We start from the raw sequence: 21,178 nt of genomic DNA, 5'->3' as shown, positions 1-21,178 counted from the left end.
TATGAAGATACAAGCAATTCACCATATCGTGAGAGTACGCTGCCAGCCATGAGACACTTGTAGAATAATAAAATTGACTTTTAACTATTTTAGTAAAGCAGTTTGATTAGTATAGAATCTTATTTTTATAGTTATTTCTGTGCAAAAGGTTGCTTTCTATTCCTGAAACTTTAAGATGTATCCCGTGGTAATTCCGAGATAAATGTATACATACGCGTGCCATTCAGATTTTTCATAAGGGTATCTCTTATTAACAAATAGGTATAACACTTATTTTGTACTAGTAGCTTTTAACTAAAGGTTTTTAATGTCCCTATTTCCGTAATTTATCTATCAGCAGTGTCATGTTTAGTCCATGTGCATGGTAATCTGAACTGTATTCATATTCAGTAAAGAGATCTATTTCAAAAGAAGCCAGCATCTTACAGATACAAAGTGATCCCCAGGGGTCTATTCTTCGCCTTACAGCAGTCGGCAGTAAATTGAAAATAATGAACCTGTTTTATCTTTACGTAAAAGTAAAATCTATTAAGAAAGATTTACTCATGAAGGGAGGAAAAGTGTTATTATATATTTATTTTATTATTTATTACTTGATATAACAGTACTCGTACTAAAGTGTCATAACACTAAATACATTATCTATGATAAACGGAAAGTTCAGAATTGCTAAGTGCTTACAGCAATCAATAAGTGTATTTCAATATCGTTCTTATTAACCTGTTTAATTAAAGCAGATTATTCTTTCTGCGATAATAGTTATCCTCTGAATTGTAGTAAGTGATAAATAGAATAGCTCCGCGGGTGGTACATGCATCAGGGAAAAGCAAAGAAAAACGTTGAAAACTAAAAGAAAACTCAGTAAAAAGGAATGTGGAAAAATCGCGATCATTTATTAGGACGTCGGGGATAGAAACTATCGTTATTTGGCCGTTAGAACTATTTTCAACTTTTATTTTTTATACATTTTACTAAATGGTTTCTATTTTAGTTTGAAATGCTTTGTTTATTGTTTGTTACGCAAAGGGCAAATATTTACTGAATATACATATGAAGCGAGACACATAAATTGAACTAAAAATTATCATATAATTCAGGCTTGGTAGTGTTTATTAGTAAAATTTACTTATAATTTTGCAATTTTCAATATCAATAGGTGACTTGCATGTCGCGTCAATGCTCAATTCTTGACAATGATAATGTATTGAGCATTGAGCATGAGCATTATAACGTGTAAGGTTGAACGTACACCTACATAATATAAGGCTGGGGGCACACTGGGAGCGTTCCCAGGAATCGAACCGCGACGGCCGAGGGGTTAAGGACCACTGCAACACGCATTTACATTTAATTGAATACAGGAATTTGTCTTGCATTCCGTTATGGAATTTAAATACTGTTCTGTGTGATTAGGACGTCTGTTTAATAAGGGTTTTCTACTACTTGAGATTGTGGGAGTTGAAAGTGTTCTGAGTGTATTTGTAAGACTGTAGATAATAATAATTTACTTACCACAAAAAGTGATGTCAATTTCATATAATGCATGCATTATATGAAATTGACATCACTTTTTGTGGTGCACACACTTGGCCACAGGCAGTCGCATACACACAAAAGTATAAAACCCTGTGTTTGTCGTTCAGGTGTTAAAAATGTTACGTGCGTATTGACACGAGCGTCGTCGAGACTGGGGGGTCACTCTATATGACAAAAAACTAAGTTTCAGAGGGCTGCTACGCGAGCCACGACTCTATCTCGTTGTACTCTCGATTGCACGGCAGCTTATTGTTTTTCGCCAGTGTAGAGTAACCCTCCTGCGGTCGCTGCCGCATACAAATGTGTCCCATCATCGTCTTTTACCACTATTCCAATACCTACTCTCACATATGTATAATATGTATATAGTTTGTATAAACTTACGCGTATTTCGAAGCTGTTTTTTTGTGTGTAGATGTTATATTTTGGGTATACCTACGGTGTTTTCAAACCGGTTTTAAAATTGCAATTTTATCTTCAATGTTAAATAAAATTATAACAGAATTGAAAAGGGATCTAATCCATCAACTGCTAATCCACCACCGCAAGTGATTTCACTTTGTTTCGGCGTTAAATCCTAACTAATATTATAAATGCGAAAGTAACTGTGTCTGTCTGTCTGTCTGTTACGCTTTCACGCCAAAACTACTGAACGGATTTGAATTAAATTTGGTATACATACGGTAAGTATAGACCCTGGGAAAGAACATAGGCTACTTTTTATCCCAGAATTCCTACGGGAAAACATTTTTAAGGCGAAGCGAAGCGCGCCGGATCAGCTAGTATTTAATATTCCTAATAACATTCTCAATACTACCACAGCATATAAACTCAGTAGGTAATATAGCTTAGCCTCTCCCCAGCACGTCTAACATGGCTCTCCAATGGCCGTCGGCAGTGCTAGCACGGCTCCCGGGGCGAACATCGAACATGCTCCAGAGTAGTCTAGAATTAGATCCGTGACATGAGAGAATACGCTAAGCTGAGAGCTAAGTCAATTGTTGGAGGAGACAAGGGTTTTGTGCGTACTGTGTTTCTATGTTTGTCCATAGAGTGACAACGGTCTCGTCGGTATTGTAGGGTGGAGAAGACAGCCTAAATACACTATGTTCATCATTATGTCAAAAATATCTTCTACTACGAAAAGATCGAAAAAACTTTTGTTGTTTTAAAAAACTTTACTAAAATATGGAGACCTGACCACTACCATTGAACATTAGCACACATTAGCAATTAACAATCCATAAGCAGAGTCACTTGCCTGTGAAATCTTGCGTACCTTGTATAGATCTGACAGATCTTAGACATTGTTAAATGCGAACGTGTCAGTGGTAGTATGGTAGCTTGTAAGTTATATTTGTACTTACCACTCATTATTATAGCTAAACGAGAGAAATCAGAATCAGTGTGACAGTTATCATTTGTCAGAGTAAAAGACATCAACGCGTAGCTTGAACTTATTTTTAAAGACTTACCCCCTTATTCATAAAAAAGTTACTGAACGGATTAACTATTGAACTGTTTTGTCCCTCTCTGACAGAGAACAATTTGTTCTTTGACAGAGAGTGACAAAACAGTTCAATAGCTAATCCGTCCAGAACGTATTGTAAATTTACAACAGGGTTAATTAACTTTGAAACAAACGAGTTTCGACTCTTTACGTCAGTTAAAAGGTTGAAATTCGTACATCTCGACGTAAATGTTAAGCCTATTGTAGAGTGTCAAAATGCTCTATGAATTTGGGGGTTAGTTAACTGAAATATCAATTTAGGATAATGGCAATTAATTATGTAGCTGTTCCCTTCTAGTGAGTGTCCTTAACCAGAAAGAGGCACCTGAGTCGTCAGCTCGGGAAAGGGAGAAACAGAGTCTAGTCTTTGCTTCAACGTTTAGCAGTTCTCACCAAGCGGAACATTATCTAAATATCATTCTTATTGCGTAGGTAGTAAAGATTGAAATACGTCAAGATTTATAAGTCGTCGAGTCTTTAAGGGACCCTCTTAGCACACCTGTCGATCAACAATGTCCCGACCTTGAGTGTAAACTAGTTTTCGAACTTCGATGTGTGTATATGCACAATTTTTGTTTTATTACTTATCGGTTATTGTAGCTAAAGATTGCATCTCAATACGTAGGTAAACTTAAAAATATTCACAATTAGTTGTACTGTTATGAAAATTTACATATATTTTATCACGAATTTATTAAACCACTTCTAAGCCTATTCAATGCAGAATTTTAATCATTTCATTATTCTCCCTATTTCTCATTCATTTACAATTTTCATATATTACCAAGATTTATGTTTATAAACCCGCAGCTCTACATTTTTCAAGTGCTTATTTTACAGACATGTAGCCCTCCCCTCCCCTCCCTTACCCCCGGTACTTTAGCAGCAGAGGGAAGAGGGTTAAAGCAAACAGTATTAAACAGCAACACAATCTCAACAAGTCGCTGCTCAGTTTGAAAGCTGCTTACGCGCGTCGGGCGGCACAGAGTAGAGACACATATAGACAATTCAATGAAAGAAAGAAAGAAAAAAAACATTTATTTGCCAAAAACATGCAATACAATGAAATTAACGGTAAAAAATAAAATAGCAGATAAGCAAATAGGATAACCCGAGAGCAAGTTTATGTGAATAAACATATATCTGAAGGGCTAGCACGGGGCGCATTTAAGACGTGACAAGAGTTTTGCATCGCGCTCACTCACATCACGCAGCGTAAAGAGCGAGCGCGACGGAAAACTTTTGTCACGCCTTATTAGCGCTCCGTGCTACAGGGCCTGCACCGGCCGGGGTAATGAAGACGGGACCTTCGACACAGCAGTAAGATTCACCAACCACTGAGGCCTACCCCTAAACTGGTAACATTAGACAGTGTATCTACATTATCTCTCGGTTATGTCAACATCTCTCAGTCATTTTAGGGATTATCGTCAGGCTTAAGTTACATGTATATTACTGTAAGTACTCGTATGTATTTAAAATGTAGAGCCAAGTTCACTTAATATTCCCCTGAAAAATATATTTGTCATTATTTGGAGGCGACATTTGCGTGTACAGATCTTTTCTTTAAAAATGAATATTCTGGACTCTGGCATATATATTATCTTTGTATAATATAGCAATCAGATGTCTAGCTTCGCATCTACGTACCGTTTCTAAAAAACTCACTGTATTTTACAGTACACGTTGCAAATTTGAAAATTTAATGAAGTAGGAAAGCGGCGGTGGAGGCGAGACGCCGCGGTCCAAGTTCTCCAGTATCACTCACGTGTATTAAATTTCAATTATATATGTGTGTATTTCAATTACACAGAGTGGAATTTTGTGAGTGAGCGTCTCAAATATAGTTTTGTACCGTCCCACTGCCTACTTGGGGACTATAGAGGTATACTATTGATTGACGCAATATAAACTTTCAAAGCACTGCTGCGCTAACCACAATAAAATGTATTTCTCGTTGCAACGAACGTATAAGAAATTTGTACTTCGTCAAACAAGAGTAGAATCGCTAAAAACCAAGTAAAACCTAGTAAAAATTTTAAAAGTTTTTGATATATTTTAACGAGTCTTAAAACAACTGTGACACTAATGTCGGGTACATTGACCAGCCTTGGGGTCGAGCATTGATAAATTTCAACCTATGTATGTGTATAAGTAAATGAAACGGCAACTGCTCTTATTGAACTTGGGCCTGGAGGAACTTCCCCTTAAATTAGCAAAGGGTGAAAACTTATTAAATTAATTCAAGTCTTTATTGCGTCGGTTGCTTCACCTATTTGTCTAAAAGCTTCTTCCTTCACAGGCTTAGTACCTTAGTAGGTAATGGATAATGTTAAATAACACGGATGCTCCGTCCGACAGATGCAAAATAAGTAAAGTAGCTAAACCGCAAAAAAAAGACCTGTTCCATACATTTTGGTCGAGTAGGTATTGACATTTAATATGGAACAGCCGTTTTTTCTGTCGCGATTTCAGGTTTGGCCCCATAATGAAAGTTGGTCAGTATGAATAGGAGAACACGTGGTGAAAATATTATGAGCGTCTCCAAAATCACCCTGTCTAACTGTTAAGGTAGCGACTCACTTTACTTATTTGGTCGATGTAAGCACAATTTAAATATTCGGCACGACACTATAGCGAGCACTATACCAGTGAGCAAAATGTATATTTGCATACTCATATTTACACAGAGCGTGGGTAAATTCATGTGAGTTACCACCTTTAGCCTAGTCACGACACTAATCTGACAAAATTCAAAATAATAATGGTGGATTCCCACATTATAGTTGGTTAGTTCACGTCACAGAGCGTTAAACTTGGCTCGTTCTAGTTGCGTGGTCGGTTACGTTCTTTTCTTAGTAACGCCACGGTTCAGGGACCATGTAGAGGCCAATGTCAAGGTCTTAACCAATTATACTTTTAGTTCGTTGATTCAGAGCAATACAGCGATAGAAATGATAGGGTGTTTGAAGTGCATTGCTGTGCGGTTTTATTTATACTTTATTGCACAATTTACAATAGTAATAATGTACAATCCCACCTGATTGTACTTAATGCTAAAAGTATTTTCTGCCAGTCAACCTGCAGGAGGTACAAAAATAGCAAAAAGTACGGTGCGGTTAACTGGGTTCTAGTCGCAACTCTGTGCCTGAGCGTCGATGTAATCCTGATGATAGTTATTATGATGCTTGCGTTGCGTGAGGTCGTTAAATATAAATAAATAGATAGAGATATTACCTACACTTGCTAGGCTATGTTGCTAATACCAATCGGTCGGTAATCGATATATACAGACTTAGTACATAATATTTACCGAAAATGAAAAAAAACACCTGAAAAATACAAGTAGGTTTTTGTAATTACAAAGTTTGGACTCAACGCAAATTAATTAAGCCTAATTTATTGGTTTACCGTCCCTCTTTTACTGGCAATGGTTGTTTTAATTGTATGGCCCTAATAAAACGTTTATCTTATTTTAAAACTTTTTATGTAGGTATATAATATAATATAGGTAGGTATAGGTATCTTTTTGTTTGTGCTGGCCATAGAACAACGCGGAGTCGGGTATGCTGGCAGCTGGTATTCCATTGTCTACCTACTTTGATTGTGTAGACTATCAATAAAGTATGTCTTTGGTGCTATTATAATCTTATGATTTTATAATCTTAACTGTGTACAGTAAATGAATATATTTAGTGTTATGATTTTATATTATATCTGCGTACAGTGAACAAATGTGTGGCCCTCGAATTTAGAATAGATAGTACAAAAACTTTAACTATTTCCAATTTGCCATTATGTCTATAAAGTCATAAGTCTATATAGTATTTTGTTAAAGGCGTGGTTATATCTTGTTGCTCGAGCGTTTTTTATGTTATGAACAAACATTTTTGAGTCTCACCACGCCACGGTGGTGTAAAAAAGTTGTGTTGGCCAGTTTAATGGTGCATGACACGCACACGGGTAAAATTAAACGAATTCCTTCCAAAATATATTTTTATACCCTCTTTGTATTGAAAGACTACGAGTACCTATTATGTTCTGAACAGTAGAAGATGTCTTATAAAACCTCGTACCAAAAACGCCCTCTGTACACGTAGGTACTTCTGGAAAGCGGCAGTTCTATAGTAACGTAAATAATAATGGTTTAGGGTATATGATGTGATTCGGGAATCGGATATGAGTAAGCACAGCTCAAACCCGCTTTATTTCCGATGTGTTACGTTTACTAACATAATATTACGTTATTATGCTCATAATATGTGCCCCGTTATAAATCTAACCACAAATAGTGTGGATGTAGCATAGATGTGTCCATTCAGTATTTCATTCGCGCAACCGGATTTGAGATGAATTTCTCACGTCTCGCGACCTCTTTGAGTCTCCTAGTCTAGTGTATATCTAGTCTAGGTAGAGACTAGATTTCTGTTTCCGACAACCTTATGAAACTTTATAAAAACAAGTCAGCTCAAGTTACTGCTTAGGTAGCTTAGGGATAGAGTAGTTGTATAGAGATATTTATAGAGTAAAATTATATTTCCGAAATGTATGTAAATTCCGCACTATCGAAGTCAAAGCTGCTAAAAGCTAAGCTATTTTCTATACTGTATATGGAAAAATAAATTCAAATTATGTCAGTATTAGTGCTCGTATAGATATTTTTCAGGTCATCTGTGAGGATTGAGGTTCACCTATTTATTTATATTCTACATTTGAAAACCAACACAGTCATTCTGGTATACGTTCAGGTATTGATTGAAAAACTTTGATGAAACATGGAAAATTTACTTCTGAAAACGATACATTTTATAGTAAGACTGTGCAGTTGATATTTCATGTTAAAGGGTTAATTTCGAAAAACCAATATTAGCAACAGCTGAACTACATTTCACTCGCAGCAAAATGCACCAAAACCTTTCCGCACGAGCTCCTTACAAAATCCTTCCATTGGCTTCCTTATCCCCCTCCCAGGCCCCAACAATAACCTAAACCTGTCTGGGTCTAGATACAGACATGTCCTAGGTACCTAGATATACTGCAGATAGCAGATAAGGGACCGGTTTCTAGGCACCATAAAAGTCGAGCTCCGTATTTGGTGCGATTCGTGAAAACTGGGTGGATTGGATGTGGTATAGTTCTGTAGCTGATAATATAAATAATGTCAAATAATTTAATCCAAATTTTTTTACGATAATTGCGATGTCAAGTCGTGATCAAATAAATGACTTATTATCGTAACGTATTGAATATTGATCTTGGATAGAGTTTAGCTAATCAATTAATAAATATTATTATTTTCTTATATCATAAACTCAACCATTGTAACCTATATTCAGAAAATAAATTGTTTGATTTTGAACCTATCGACTTCAATCATTGCATAAGTTGTAAATAGTGTGTGGTCGTTACTAGTTTTTTGGTTGGAGGCAGAGAGAGCTTCTTTCCTAGAAGCTGGCAGGATAACCATACAATATTTTATATATTCTTTAATTTTTCAAAAATAGTTTCTTAGATCCATGGCCGGTACATAAAGGCCAGCAAACCGGCTCTGTATCCTAACTGTATCTCCGGCTATCGCGACGGTGCATATCTCCGTGCTGTACTCTACGATTTTCTTATTGAAATGTAATCGCATTTGGGAAATTATTCCTGGAAAAATCGGCCTTAGATGCATGTATGGCCGATGGCAAGGTTTAAGGTTTGATAACTTTTTTTTAAAGTTTAAAATGAAATCGGTGTGTGTAGTTCTTCATAAAAAAATATCAAACATTCAACAAGTACCTATTTCTTAAGAATTAGAAATATAAATGTAATTCTCACGATTTATAAATATGTTAACTCCTGTGAAATGTGAAAGTACATTAACATTTATAATTACAATTTAGCAAGCCAAATTATGAAGATTTCAGCTGGGACTTGATCGTAGCAAATGTCTCATTTAGGTATTTTACATTTATTGTCTCCTTCTTCGTATTTATTTAACCTTTAATAGGGCAAAGGGAAAGTAGTTCCCACCTTATTTTGAACTCTAGAAACTTGGTTTACTGGCGAAAACCAATGAAAATATATTGATGCTGATTCTGAAGGCAGAAATTCTAATTTTAGTGCTGTCAAAACCTTAATTTCTTTAATTAAAATTCAACTCTATTAGTGTTGCCGCAAATGTCATTTTTAGCTAGCAAAATTTATAGTTTGACAGCGTTAAAATTATAATTTCTGCCTTCAGAATAGCTACCATTGTCTTATTAAAGATTATAGACATTAAGCTAGCCTTTTCCGTAAGGTGTAATTTGGTGCTATTGTCACTGGATCTTTTTCATTGCTCGTGAGTGTATAATACAACAAATTTGATGTCCATTTAAATTCAGACATATAATAAAACAAACCATGCGATGACTTCAATGAGAGACGTATTTTATATTCCCACTTGATTGCTCTTGTCGTTATTACGGCTTCGTATAACAAAGGGCTTCTCTTTAATTAAATGACACTTAACACTTTTTAACTCAGTCCCTTTAAAAAAACACTTCACAACACCATACAAAATTTAAACTATCGCGTACACTTAGGGTGGGTTGCACCATTTAACTTTAACTATTACAAACGTCAAATCCGGGTACACTACATAAATCCGAATTACTTTTTTACGAATATGAAAATAACGATTTTTTAAATTACGAATTTCATAGTTGCGAATAATTCACAATCCCGAATTTTAAGTTTCCGAATAACGAAAATCACGAATAGGATAATAAACGAAATTTCAAACAACAGATTTATTCAAATTACGAAAGTAAATTTTCCGAATATTATAATTTCGATGTTTCAAAAGAATGTTTTTTATTATATCGAAATGTTAAAATTACGAATCCCGAACTTTTAATATTCCGAAAATACCAGTTCCCGAATGTATCTTAGTTAACAAGAAATAGTTATCTATTAGGAATAGTGTGTTTATTAACAGTATAATCCGTATACAATTTAACAATATTGTTTAATCTACATAATATATATTATGTGAAACGCTCCGCTCCGCTTCGCTGCGCTCCGCTTTGTTTTTCGATATCTATGTGCACCTAACACGCTCCTCCTCGCTTTGCTCGTCGTCGCACCTATCTTTAGGTTTAGGTCCTAAGATTTTTAAGTTTAAACACCATAAAAATCCGAGCAATTATTTTGCTCTTTATTTGAAACGCTCCGCTCCGCTTCACTGCGCTCGGCTTTGTTTTTCGATATCTATGTGCACCTAACACGCTCCTCCTCGCTTTGCTCGTCGTCGCACCTATCTTTAGGTTTAGGTCCTAAGGTTTTTAAGGGTAACACCATAAAAATCCGAGCAATTGTTTCGCTCTATATTTGAAACGCTCCGCTCCGCTCCGCTTTGTCTTTCGATATTCATGTGCACCTAACACGCTCCTCCTCGCTTTGCTCGTCGTCGCACCTATCTTTAGGTTTTGGTTCTAAGGTTTTTAAGACGTTTTTTTTTGTTGTTGTCAAAATCACGAATTATCACATTTTCAATCGGGATTTAAATTTTTCGTGATTATAATAAATCGGTATTTTATTTTTGTATACTTAAGTAATCGTGTTTTTTTACGTTCGTGTATTTGACAATCGTAATAACAAGTCTTCGTGGATATAATATTCGAAATTATAATTTACGTGATTTTTATAATTCGGAATTTTAAAAATTCGGTATTGCAATATTTCGTAAATTACACATTCGGTATTTTCAAATTCGGAAAAAAGTTTTTCGGAATATTTGGGTGTTCCCGCCAAATCCCTTGACGAGAGAGTTCAATCTTCAAGGGATTTGACGTTTGTAATAGTTAAAGTTAAACGGTGCAACCCACCCTTAAAGTTACATGTCGTTGTACAAAGAGATACGAGTTGTAGTTACATGGAAATAAGGTTGAAAACCTGAAAACCTATCCGGTTCCAATTCGTTAACGTTATTTTGCCGAAATACACGAGGGCACTTGTTTTACTCTTCATGCCCAAACATAGTGCAGTGGCCGTTCATAGTCCATTAATGAGAAATACGTAAACATGAACACAGATAACACAGAAAGAAGTTAACTCTATACTAGAAAGTAGTGTTCTTCCAATATTTAATGCAAAATTGGCTTAAAAGCGAAGCTAAGAGAGTTTTATCTATGCATTACAGTACTTACAGTAAATTGAATAATGTATTTTAGCATCGATCTAGAAATGTATTTACCGTCATTTGTATTAGGTAAGTATATGTAACCCTAGAGAGCCATGACTTATCTGAAGGCTTTGCAGGAGAATCCTACACACGAGTTCACCAGGAAACTACACAAGATCCGAGTGTAATGGACTCCATCTGTTTTGACTGCGGCAAGCGTTTTCATTTATTCTTTTTAAACTTTTTAACTTCACCCTCCAGTCGTCGTCGGGCAAATCTGTTTTTATTCTCTCTGTACGTTCTTATGTAGGTATACCTACAGGGTTTTACAAAGTGGTGTAGTATCATGAAAGAGGGTCGTGACTAGGGGGGTCATTCAGAACCACTTTCGTTCTAAGATTTTTGAAAATTTATGATTTTACTCATATTATTATAAACATAAAGTTTGCTGTTAAATTTTTCGTTTAAAATAGCACCATTGACCACGTAGCTATAACTACCTATACATACTGAACTGTCTGTGGTGAAAATCCATCAGCCATGAATGATGGAAAGTTTTACCTATTCCGTAAACAGTCTGCTGTGATTGATCTTTCGTACTTGACCTTTCATGTTAACTGGTATTAAATAAGGGAAAATTTCAACCTCAGTGAAGCTTCGTATTAATAATTATAACGCCTTTTGAGTCATCTGTCGAATTTCAAAATGATCACTTTTTTGCTCTCCTACTTCTACATTCTAACTGAAGGTATATAATATGTCGAGTAGACTAATAGGGCTAGTACGTTTGACGTGACAAAAGTTTTGCATCGCGCTCACTCACTTCGCGCAGCCTCAAGAGCGAGCGCGACGGAGAACTTTTGTCACGTCTTAATAGCGCCCTGTCCTACATGGCCTGGCCTTTTTGAGAAAAACGCCTAGAAACATACTTTGTTTATTTGCTGCGTTATTAACAGCCTTTAAGTCATGCGGTTGGGAATTAGTCTCCTAGATTTGAATTAAGTATAAAGGCTATAGCTATGCTTGGGGTTTCTCTGATGGATCGTATCAGAAATGAGGTTACGAGTATCCGTCAGAGGACTAAGGTTACCGACATAGCTGTCAAAATATGCAAGCTGAAGTGGCAGTGGGCTGGTCATATCTGCCGAAGAATCGATAACCGTTGGGGTAGACGAGTTCTCGAGTGGAGACCACGAACAGGCAAACGCAGCGTGGGAAGCCCTCCTGTCCGCTGGACTGACGACCTTAGGTGGGTGGCGGGTAGTGGTTGGATGACGAAGGCCAAGGCCGAGTGTTGTGGCGCTCCTTGGGAGAGGCATATGTCCAGCAGTGGATGATTATTGGCTGATGATGATGATGATGATGATAACGGCTATAGCCTCTTCCACGTGAGCCCAACCTACCATAGACAACTAGAGATACCGTACGCATAGTTCACATCACAAGTCCCAAGGTTGAGGAGACACGTAAGGTTTTCCTTTCTTCCTCACAAGCAGTGACCACGGGAGGCGGCGGTTGGCCGGCCAAGCGTAGGTACCGGTAACGCACACTCACTTTCATACTGTAAATAGTAGCTTTTTTACTAGAGGTATGTCATAATACTCACAATGTAAGCAATAAGACTGCCATTTTAAACTGTTATACACTCACGAGTAATGAAAAAGTTCCAGTGACATGGAACGAACATGGAGATTTCATTGCTTGTAAGTGTATTTTTTTGGTTTTTGATGCAAAGAAAGTGTATTATAATGTAAAAATCATCAATATAAGAATCACAACCACCTACTACGATGTACCTACCCAAATTCCTACGTAATAACATCTTATCACATACATAATATATCACGCCGTCACATTCAAACTAAATCTCACCCACTCAACTCTCAGTCTGTGAGATACATAGGTACGCGATAATGACGTCACAAGTCTCACAAGCCCGGCAGTTCAACGGTTTGTGACGTCACGAGATAAGCATCGAACAAGCTTGTCATTACATTCGTCTGACACGGTCTGACGCTAACTGGTACTGCCGCTACATGGGTTCGTTATAAATGTATCTATATCGCCAATGTATCTATAATGCCATTCACCATAAATACGGCGCTGAGATTGGCTGAGTTTATCGACGTCGATAACGAATCCGTGTAGCAGTAGCAGCAAACATTAGCAATCGACGATCCAACAGCATTGCTTACAAGTCAAATCTGATGTAACTTTTTGGATGTGACAGATGTTTGACAGATAAGCGATAATGTGTCGAAAGTGTTGCGGTAGCTAAACTTGTTTAGTTTTATATTTTACTAATTTTTTTTCGTTTGTTTCAGGAATAAGAAGTGGCGGAAAATATTGTTGCAGAATTGAAAAAGTTGGGACAAAGGTAAGCTTTTGTTGTAATTAACTAATAATGTCCAATCTTGGTCACATAATATTTAATTTTATTATTCACGGAAAACTTAACTATGTGACATCTATAAACTACAACTGCTATATGAGTGCTATTATTAGCATTCGAACATACAGCGTCTACACTCGGAAATATCTGCGATGGTGTTGCTAAAGTAATTACTCGCCTTGCTGGGCTTCAGAAGTTAGCGACCGTTCTTGGCACCACTACGTAATAGATCTATTTTTGGATTTGCTTTTGTGCGATATGAGTAGGTTTCAGACAAGTGTATTGTAAAATAAGTGTCGCTCGCCAGTCAAACATCTGTCAGATCCATACAATTTACGTCCGATTTGACAAGCGAGCGACGTTACTTAAGGATCTTTAATTAATAAATGTTGGGTGGTGGTAACCCCTCAAGTGGTTTGACACTCGAGTAAGATTAGCATTTCTTTGAAGTAGGCTTACCACTAACCGGAGTTGGCAAATCCGTATTAGTTCACATATTATTAGCGACATGATTGTCGTGATTTACACACCATGCTAATTAAGACATTACACGGAACGCTAAGCATGATGTGATGCGATAGACTCACGAATTCACGACACTGTAAGCAAATTAATTCGCGCAATATATAGTAGATTTATTGTATACAGGATGGTTTTTATTAGTGGCCTAGATAGAGCATCTGTAGGTAATATCTGTAGGTAGTAATGAAGACTGAAATTCTGAAAATAAAACAGTTTCTATGAGAGCTCTCCGTGAGAAACTCTCAAAACTGTGAAATTTATATCACTAAGATAATGGGACTAGTTTTCAGGAAAATTTCAGAGCAATTTGTCTTACTTTGCTTGCCCGCGGCAGTTTGGTTTGTAACGGAAATACTAGTTTTAATTGTTCCTCTTTCTTGTACGAAGTCAAAATTATACAGATAAGTTTATTAATTATTGTAAAATATATTCATTGTAGTCACATCGTCAAAACATTAATTCATACCTCAATATTACGATTCTTTAATGCTGTCCTACTGAGTTACCAATTCGCGCGAATTAACAATTGTACTAAGTAGATTAGCAAGTAGCACTGCAGATAAATTTTAAGCTTCTTTTAAGTTTATACAAACGTTAAGTCAACAAGCAACAAGTCTTATCCCCGAGGATTACCGGATTGCTTGCAAGTCGCTAAGCTGGTTTAGTACAGAACTAGTCATTTTCTAATCGTTTCTATTTTCCGAAAGAACGCCCTCAAACAAAGGTTTCTAGAATACTTATGCGAACAGTGACTATACCTAACACGCACTGGATAAATTTGTTTCTTACGACCCACGACACAAGAACGTTCCAAAGTCAAAGACATCACGGCTTCTGCCCCTCACTATACGGCTAATCGGAAAGTTGATACGCGCTAACTGATATCTGATTCTCCAGGAAAGCTCTCCCCGGATAAGCGGGAATTCCGGGAAATATCCGGGAACTTGCGAAGGCTACTCGAGGGGCTGGGGGTCACTCTCTAAATCGACGAACGATTTCATGAAAATTGACATGAAATCGTCACGCTTGATACAACCAGATAGAGTCGATGTTATCGCTGCATTTTTGTTTTTCTTAAGCTTCGGAGTGTTGCGCTAACCACGGCTCTATGTATATCGATGTGTTAATCGTGCCGATTGCACGTCAGCTCTCGTTCGTTAGTTTTCCGTCAGTATAGAGAGACCCCCCTGATCCGTATCACTCTGCATGTAGCTGGCGACGACGGATAAAGTTTCCTTTCAATGGGCTAATGTGTAATTAAAGGGACATTTTCGTAGGTTTTAATCCCTGTCGGTAGAAAGGGATGGTTGGACTGTCTTTGTGTGCGTTGAAGTTGTATAAATATGTTTATTTGTGCATATCTCGAACATGGGTTTTAATTCAATCTATGGGTTATTTGGTTGTCGTCAGTATAACCGTTGAATAGTACAAAATTGTCTACTTGTTGTTTGTATAGATTTTAAATCAATACGTTCGTGTAATCCTTCAAAAGCAATCCCCAAGCACGTGCAAACGGAAACCATAATCATATCATGCAGTAAGTTTTCTTGGAATCGAATGGAAATTTTGCACAAGAAATTCAATAACCCAAATTGAAGACGGTATCAAAAACTTTATCACTTTATCCTATGCAGCTTGCTCGTATCGGGAACCGGTCGGGGACGGCTAAATTAATAAAGTCCTCGCCGTTTTACGATTTGAATCGTCATAAAGCGGCCAAGTCTGACACCGGCCATTACGTTCAAAGTTTTACGATATGGAGGCGGCTTTATACAGCCGGCGACTAATACTTTTACAATCTTTTAAATTTTAACTGTTTCTAAAGTAGGTACATTTGGCGGTTTTGATTGTAATTGCAGTTTGGTAAGTGGGTGCTTGGGCTAACTGTACGTAAATGGTTTCATTAAGTAAAAGTTTTTGGGTTGAGATGTTAGCGTCACACGATATTCCTCTTCAGACTTTTCCTTCGTGCTATACTCGTATATATACTACTTTTGCGAGACCTCATAAGGGATGTTCTTCTTCTCCCTTATCTTATATTTCGGCTACATTATTATCTTTCTACTTTCACCAATAAATGACTTTATTTCTCATCTAAGGCCACTTTCGGGGTCCATGTGACATGAATGTTTTGCTTCCCACACAGCCTATCCCACGTCTCTCATGTTCTGTCATAGCTGGACATTAGTGATGCTGTTTGCCAATATCACCGCGGAATGAATGATGAAGACATACGCTTGGCAATAAATCGAAAGCTAACAAAATCACATGTAATCCGTCAGAAATACCGTAACAAAACGACAGTATGTAGTGAGATTGAGCGAGCCGAATCGCTAGTGAAAGTGATTATAGTTTGATAAAGAATGCGGTGTGATACCAGAAATTCGTGTTTTTGCCTCTTTCCATAACTTGTCTACAACATTATATGCCTATTTAAGTATAATATTGCTTCTTCTCACGCCTAACATGCTACACATAATGTAGTCAGAACTTTAAGTATATACTTACCATAGTAAAGTTTACATGTACTTCTCATATGTGTAAATTGTGATAAAAAAATACAAAGTAGTTATTATTAAATTAAACGTCCTAAATAATTTACGTCCAATTTTGCAATCAGCTAAAGGGTAATGCCTATCCGACATGCCCACGGGACCTAGTGAACTGAATTTTATATTCTACAGGGCCTGTCCCTACATAATTCAAATTAGACGAGTGACAAGGGGCGAAGGGTGGCGGTCAAACGGGGACCCGCCTGGGATGCCAGGTGTAACGGGGTAACTCACAATTTTTTTTTGTTCTCGATTATGTTGTCAACATTAATTATTTTTATTTATGGGGCCATTTCTGAAATACCTATGTGTTTTTTAAAGAATTAATAAACATATAAATAAAGATAAGTATTAAAGTTAAGGATCGTACATACCTTTTATTACATCTACTTACATTAAAAAAATGTACAAATTACAGATAAGAAATATGTACGTACGTAATAAAATATAATTTACCTATTATGAAAACAAAAGCGCTCACTGTTAAAGTAAAGACCGAGTTAATATAATTGTATAAGTATACCAATGTATATGTTGAATGTGGCAACACTAAGGCTTCAAAATGACAGCTTTAGGTTAAAATTTCGAAACTGGCGATAAATCGACCAGTCCAAATTGTGAATTAGGCAAGTACGGAGTACCAACAAGAATTTTCAACGGAATTCGGGGATCGGAAATGTCGGAAATAAATTATTAGAATTGTTTGACCTTTGCCTTTTGAGATATAAACAACACCCATAGGTATCATTATTTTGGTTTTTACAACATTTATGCTTATACACGGTGTTGCAAAAGTGGTATAAGGAAGGGATAGACTCAAGTGGTCATTCTGAACAACTTTATTCTACGTCTTTTAGAAATGAAAATCACAAAAACATGAACCTGTTTTGCTTATCCATAGAAACTTGGTGGTCACGTTACTTTTCACTATGGAAAACCTTTTTTTGCTAATAAGTATTAAAAATTCATTCGTAATGATCCCCAGAGTCACCACCTGTCGGCTTACATCCTTTTTGTAACACTCTGTATATTTATTTACCCTTAGACATTTTTATTTTCCTATTCGTATTGCTACATAGTTAAAATAACATACCATACATAATATATCTCGTGGCCATCGGTAAATACAAGTGAGGGTTTTCCTCTTCCATCGTGTTTTACTTCATTACGCTTTTATTCATATAAGTTTCCGGAACTTGAGGGAAGATAACAGTTTCGGTACTTCTATTTTCGTTTGGCGCAATAATTTTGTGTCTAGAAAATTAAACCGAATTGGTACCATTAGGTATTTCTGCGGTGCGTCATGTCTCTTTAACGGCGATGCACCGCGGCAATGGGGTCTCTCCCTTGCAATACAAATAAAAACCAGTCCTAAACATTAAGGCGAACTTAATTCAACAAGTCCTGAAACTCCTGAAGGAAACTACTTCATATATGAAAGCCATCAACTTACCCGCGTCTGTACTCCCCAAATAATCCTTTAAATTAAGCCTGACTCCTGTCTGACTTTAACTCCATGAATAATAATTTCTTCAACTTCAAATTCAAGTACTTTTCAGGGTTATTTCAGTTCAGGGCATTGGTTCAATGTAAGTCCCGGCGACCTGGGTTCGGTTTGCCATGGTTTTTCAGTTTCAGTTCGTTGATAGGATGAACGGTGAAGACTTTGGTTTAAAAACTGAGATTATCCAATCACACAACATAATATATTATTCCAGTTTTTGTGGTAGGACCCTGAATGTGTAACCCTCTTATTGTAAAACGTAGACTTGACGTAGTCCAGTTTATAACTACGGCTCTAGACTACTGAAAGGTATGAAGCTTTCGACTAAAACTCTTTCTAAGCCAGAATTATTCTACGTTTTATAATAAGAGGGTTTGAGTCTGAAAATAATATGGTAGTTTGCCAGGTTGGATCGCAGACTTCGCTCCATAGCCGTATAGTTAAAGTGCCTAAAAACCTTATCTAAATAAACAGCTTTAAAATGTTCAGATTTCAATTAAGTACTGAAACATTTGAATTTATTTGAAATTTATATCAGGCCACTTTGTTATATGAGTCGTTGTAGAAAATAGATATATTATTTTTAATCCAAATATAAATTTTTAGTTATAGAAATGCGAAAAGTGTACCTAGTGCACCGGTTGATTTTTGTTAGAGGTAAAAGTACAAATACAAAGCAAATTATAACTTAAAATTATTAAGTGAGTGAAAAACAACAGAGTATTTTCTGATGATTAAAATATCACCATCAAACGAGGAAACCTTTTAAAGCAAAGCGAAGCAGATAGTATGGTTGGTACGGTATAAAAGGAACTTAGTCACCGAAAAATACGATGCAAAATAGCTTAACCATTTTATATTAAGAAATTCAAACTAGTATTGCTTTAAATAAGTTAGCGCATAAAATGGCAAGGTGTGGAGGCGAAGTTTATGCGTCCAGACGAAGACATTTTGGCGAGCCGCCTAGTCGCACCCGCGATATACACGCTACAGTAGGTACTGTCACTGTATTGTTAAAATACGCATGGCTATGCTGCATTATAATATTCATTATATCTAAACACTCATGAGCAATGAATAAGTTCCATTAAAATAAACGAAAACGCTAGGTTAATGACTCCGCATTATAGATTTAATGGCTTAATTTATTGGCACCCGTGTCAGTATAAACATATTTCGCTAATCTTAATTCGGTAAAAAAGTAAAAAATAACTTTATATATAATACACAAAACTTTGTATATTAAATACACTTTGTTTAGTTGAGTTTTCTTATGTTTTTCACAACTTTTACACTTGAGCTTGAAGCTGCTAACCTGGTTTGCACATAAACTAATACCACCGCTCTCTATAGTTAAGTAAGAAGAAACAGAAAATCATAATCACTTAGCCAAACCGCACAGTTATACCTCGCCTCGGTATAACCGGTTTAGTACCTTATCCACTACTATTTACCTTTCAATCTATTCATTTCCAATAGTTATCTCATTCGAGCTTTATACATGAAATTGAGATGGAAGATGTAGAGTGCCCAGACGTCATAAAGGGGGTTAAGAATTCAGTTGAATGTTGGTATCTACTGCTCCAATTTCTTATAAAGGTACTTTGGACCATTTTTAACCGACTTCAAAAAAAGGAGGAGGTTCTCAATTCGTCGGGATCTTTTTTTTTTTTTTTTTTTTTTTATATTTTTTTTTATGTATGTTCACCGATTACTCCGCCGTTTATGAACCGATTTTGAAAATTCTTTTTTTGTTGTATTGGGTTGAGCTCCCAAGTGGTCCCATTTTTTTTTCAGAATTTTATCTCACCCCCAATGGTGGGTAAAGGGGTAAAAACAGGGTATGAATTTCCATTTTGGGCACATATTAACCGATTCTAATGAAATTAAGAACGTAAATATAGTTCTTATAACAAAAAAATATGATGGTGACCTTGAGCTGATCTGATGATGGAAACGAAGGCAGTCAGGGGAACTCCTCAACGGTATATAGCAACTACTTCGTGTTTAGGCTTGAATGATTCGTATTGATTAGTAGGACTTTTTGGTATCATTTGCACCTTACTTTTGATTGAAAATTATTACAAATAAACTAAAAACTATTAAATAAAATAATAATTAAAAAAATTAAAAAACCGACTTCAAAAAACCACTAAAATGTAAGAAATAATTTAAGGTTTACACAAATTCTACTCGTATGAGACAGTACAAATATACCTAAGCAGGAACTGTTCTTTTTTGAAGTTGGTGCCATATTTCTTCAGATTACTTTGTCACCGCACCAACATCAAAAAAGAACAGTTCCTGCTTAGGTATATTTGTACTGTCTCATACGAGTAGAATTTGTGTAAACCTTAAATTATTTCTTACATTTTAGTGGTTTTTTGAAGTCGGTTTTTTAATTTTTTTAATTATTATTTTTATAGTAATAGTAAAGTTAGCTTGTGTGGTCACGATCCCGTTTACGGCAAATTGAAGGTTAAATATTTGGCTAGAGTTATTTTGTTCTAAGCCTTTTTAGGAGCGTAGGTATGACAAATGTAACGGTAACGGTTATAAACGATGGAACCTTGTACTAGGACTGCTAAAAATAAGCTACGTATGTAATTTACATAATTTAAATTAGGAAATTTTGAAAAACCTATTTTTTATATCATGGGTTACCCTTCAGACCCTGTCACAGGGTTAAATTAAATTAAATTGCTTATTGGAATCCAGCTGACGCATTCCTCTCTGCCGTTGCGTGAAACTAATCAGTAGGGCTACTTTAGCTTGACGAAAACGAACAAACGAAAGCTGTCATGCAATCCGTACGATTATTACAACGAGATAGAGTCGTGATATGTGGGGATATCTCACACACGGCCATCCGACCCCAAGCTATGGGTATCGGACAGCTGATATATCTACACAATTACAGTTCCCCAAAATTGATAATGCACATAGAAATCTTCGTCATTGTTCGGCAACGGTCGTATTCCCGAGCGTTAGAAAACTATTATGTATTTAGAGT

General features: G+C 36.3%; 1 protein-coding gene across 1 annotated transcript in view; it reads left to right on the top strand.

Moving 5' to 3' along the window:
* LOC105381823 (protocadherin-like wing polarity protein stan) overlaps positions 1–21,178 on the top strand; it is a 166,135-nt gene that overhangs the window by 30,857 nt on the left and 114,100 nt on the right. Inside the window, exon 2 of the mRNA XM_048628886.1 lies at positions 13,520–13,572. The gene's annotated coding sequence lies outside the window, so the exon portion shown is untranslated. The remainder of the gene's footprint in view (positions 1–13,519; positions 13,573–21,178) is intronic.

This window comes from Plutella xylostella, chromosome 22 (assembly GCF_932276165.1).
Source record: "Plutella xylostella chromosome 22, ilPluXylo3.1, whole genome shotgun sequence".
Classification (NCBI taxonomy): domain Eukaryota; kingdom Metazoa; phylum Arthropoda; class Insecta; order Lepidoptera; family Plutellidae; genus Plutella; species Plutella xylostella.
The sequence above is the reverse complement of the archived record's forward strand: the minus strand, read 5'-3'. Positions and strand labels throughout refer to the sequence as shown.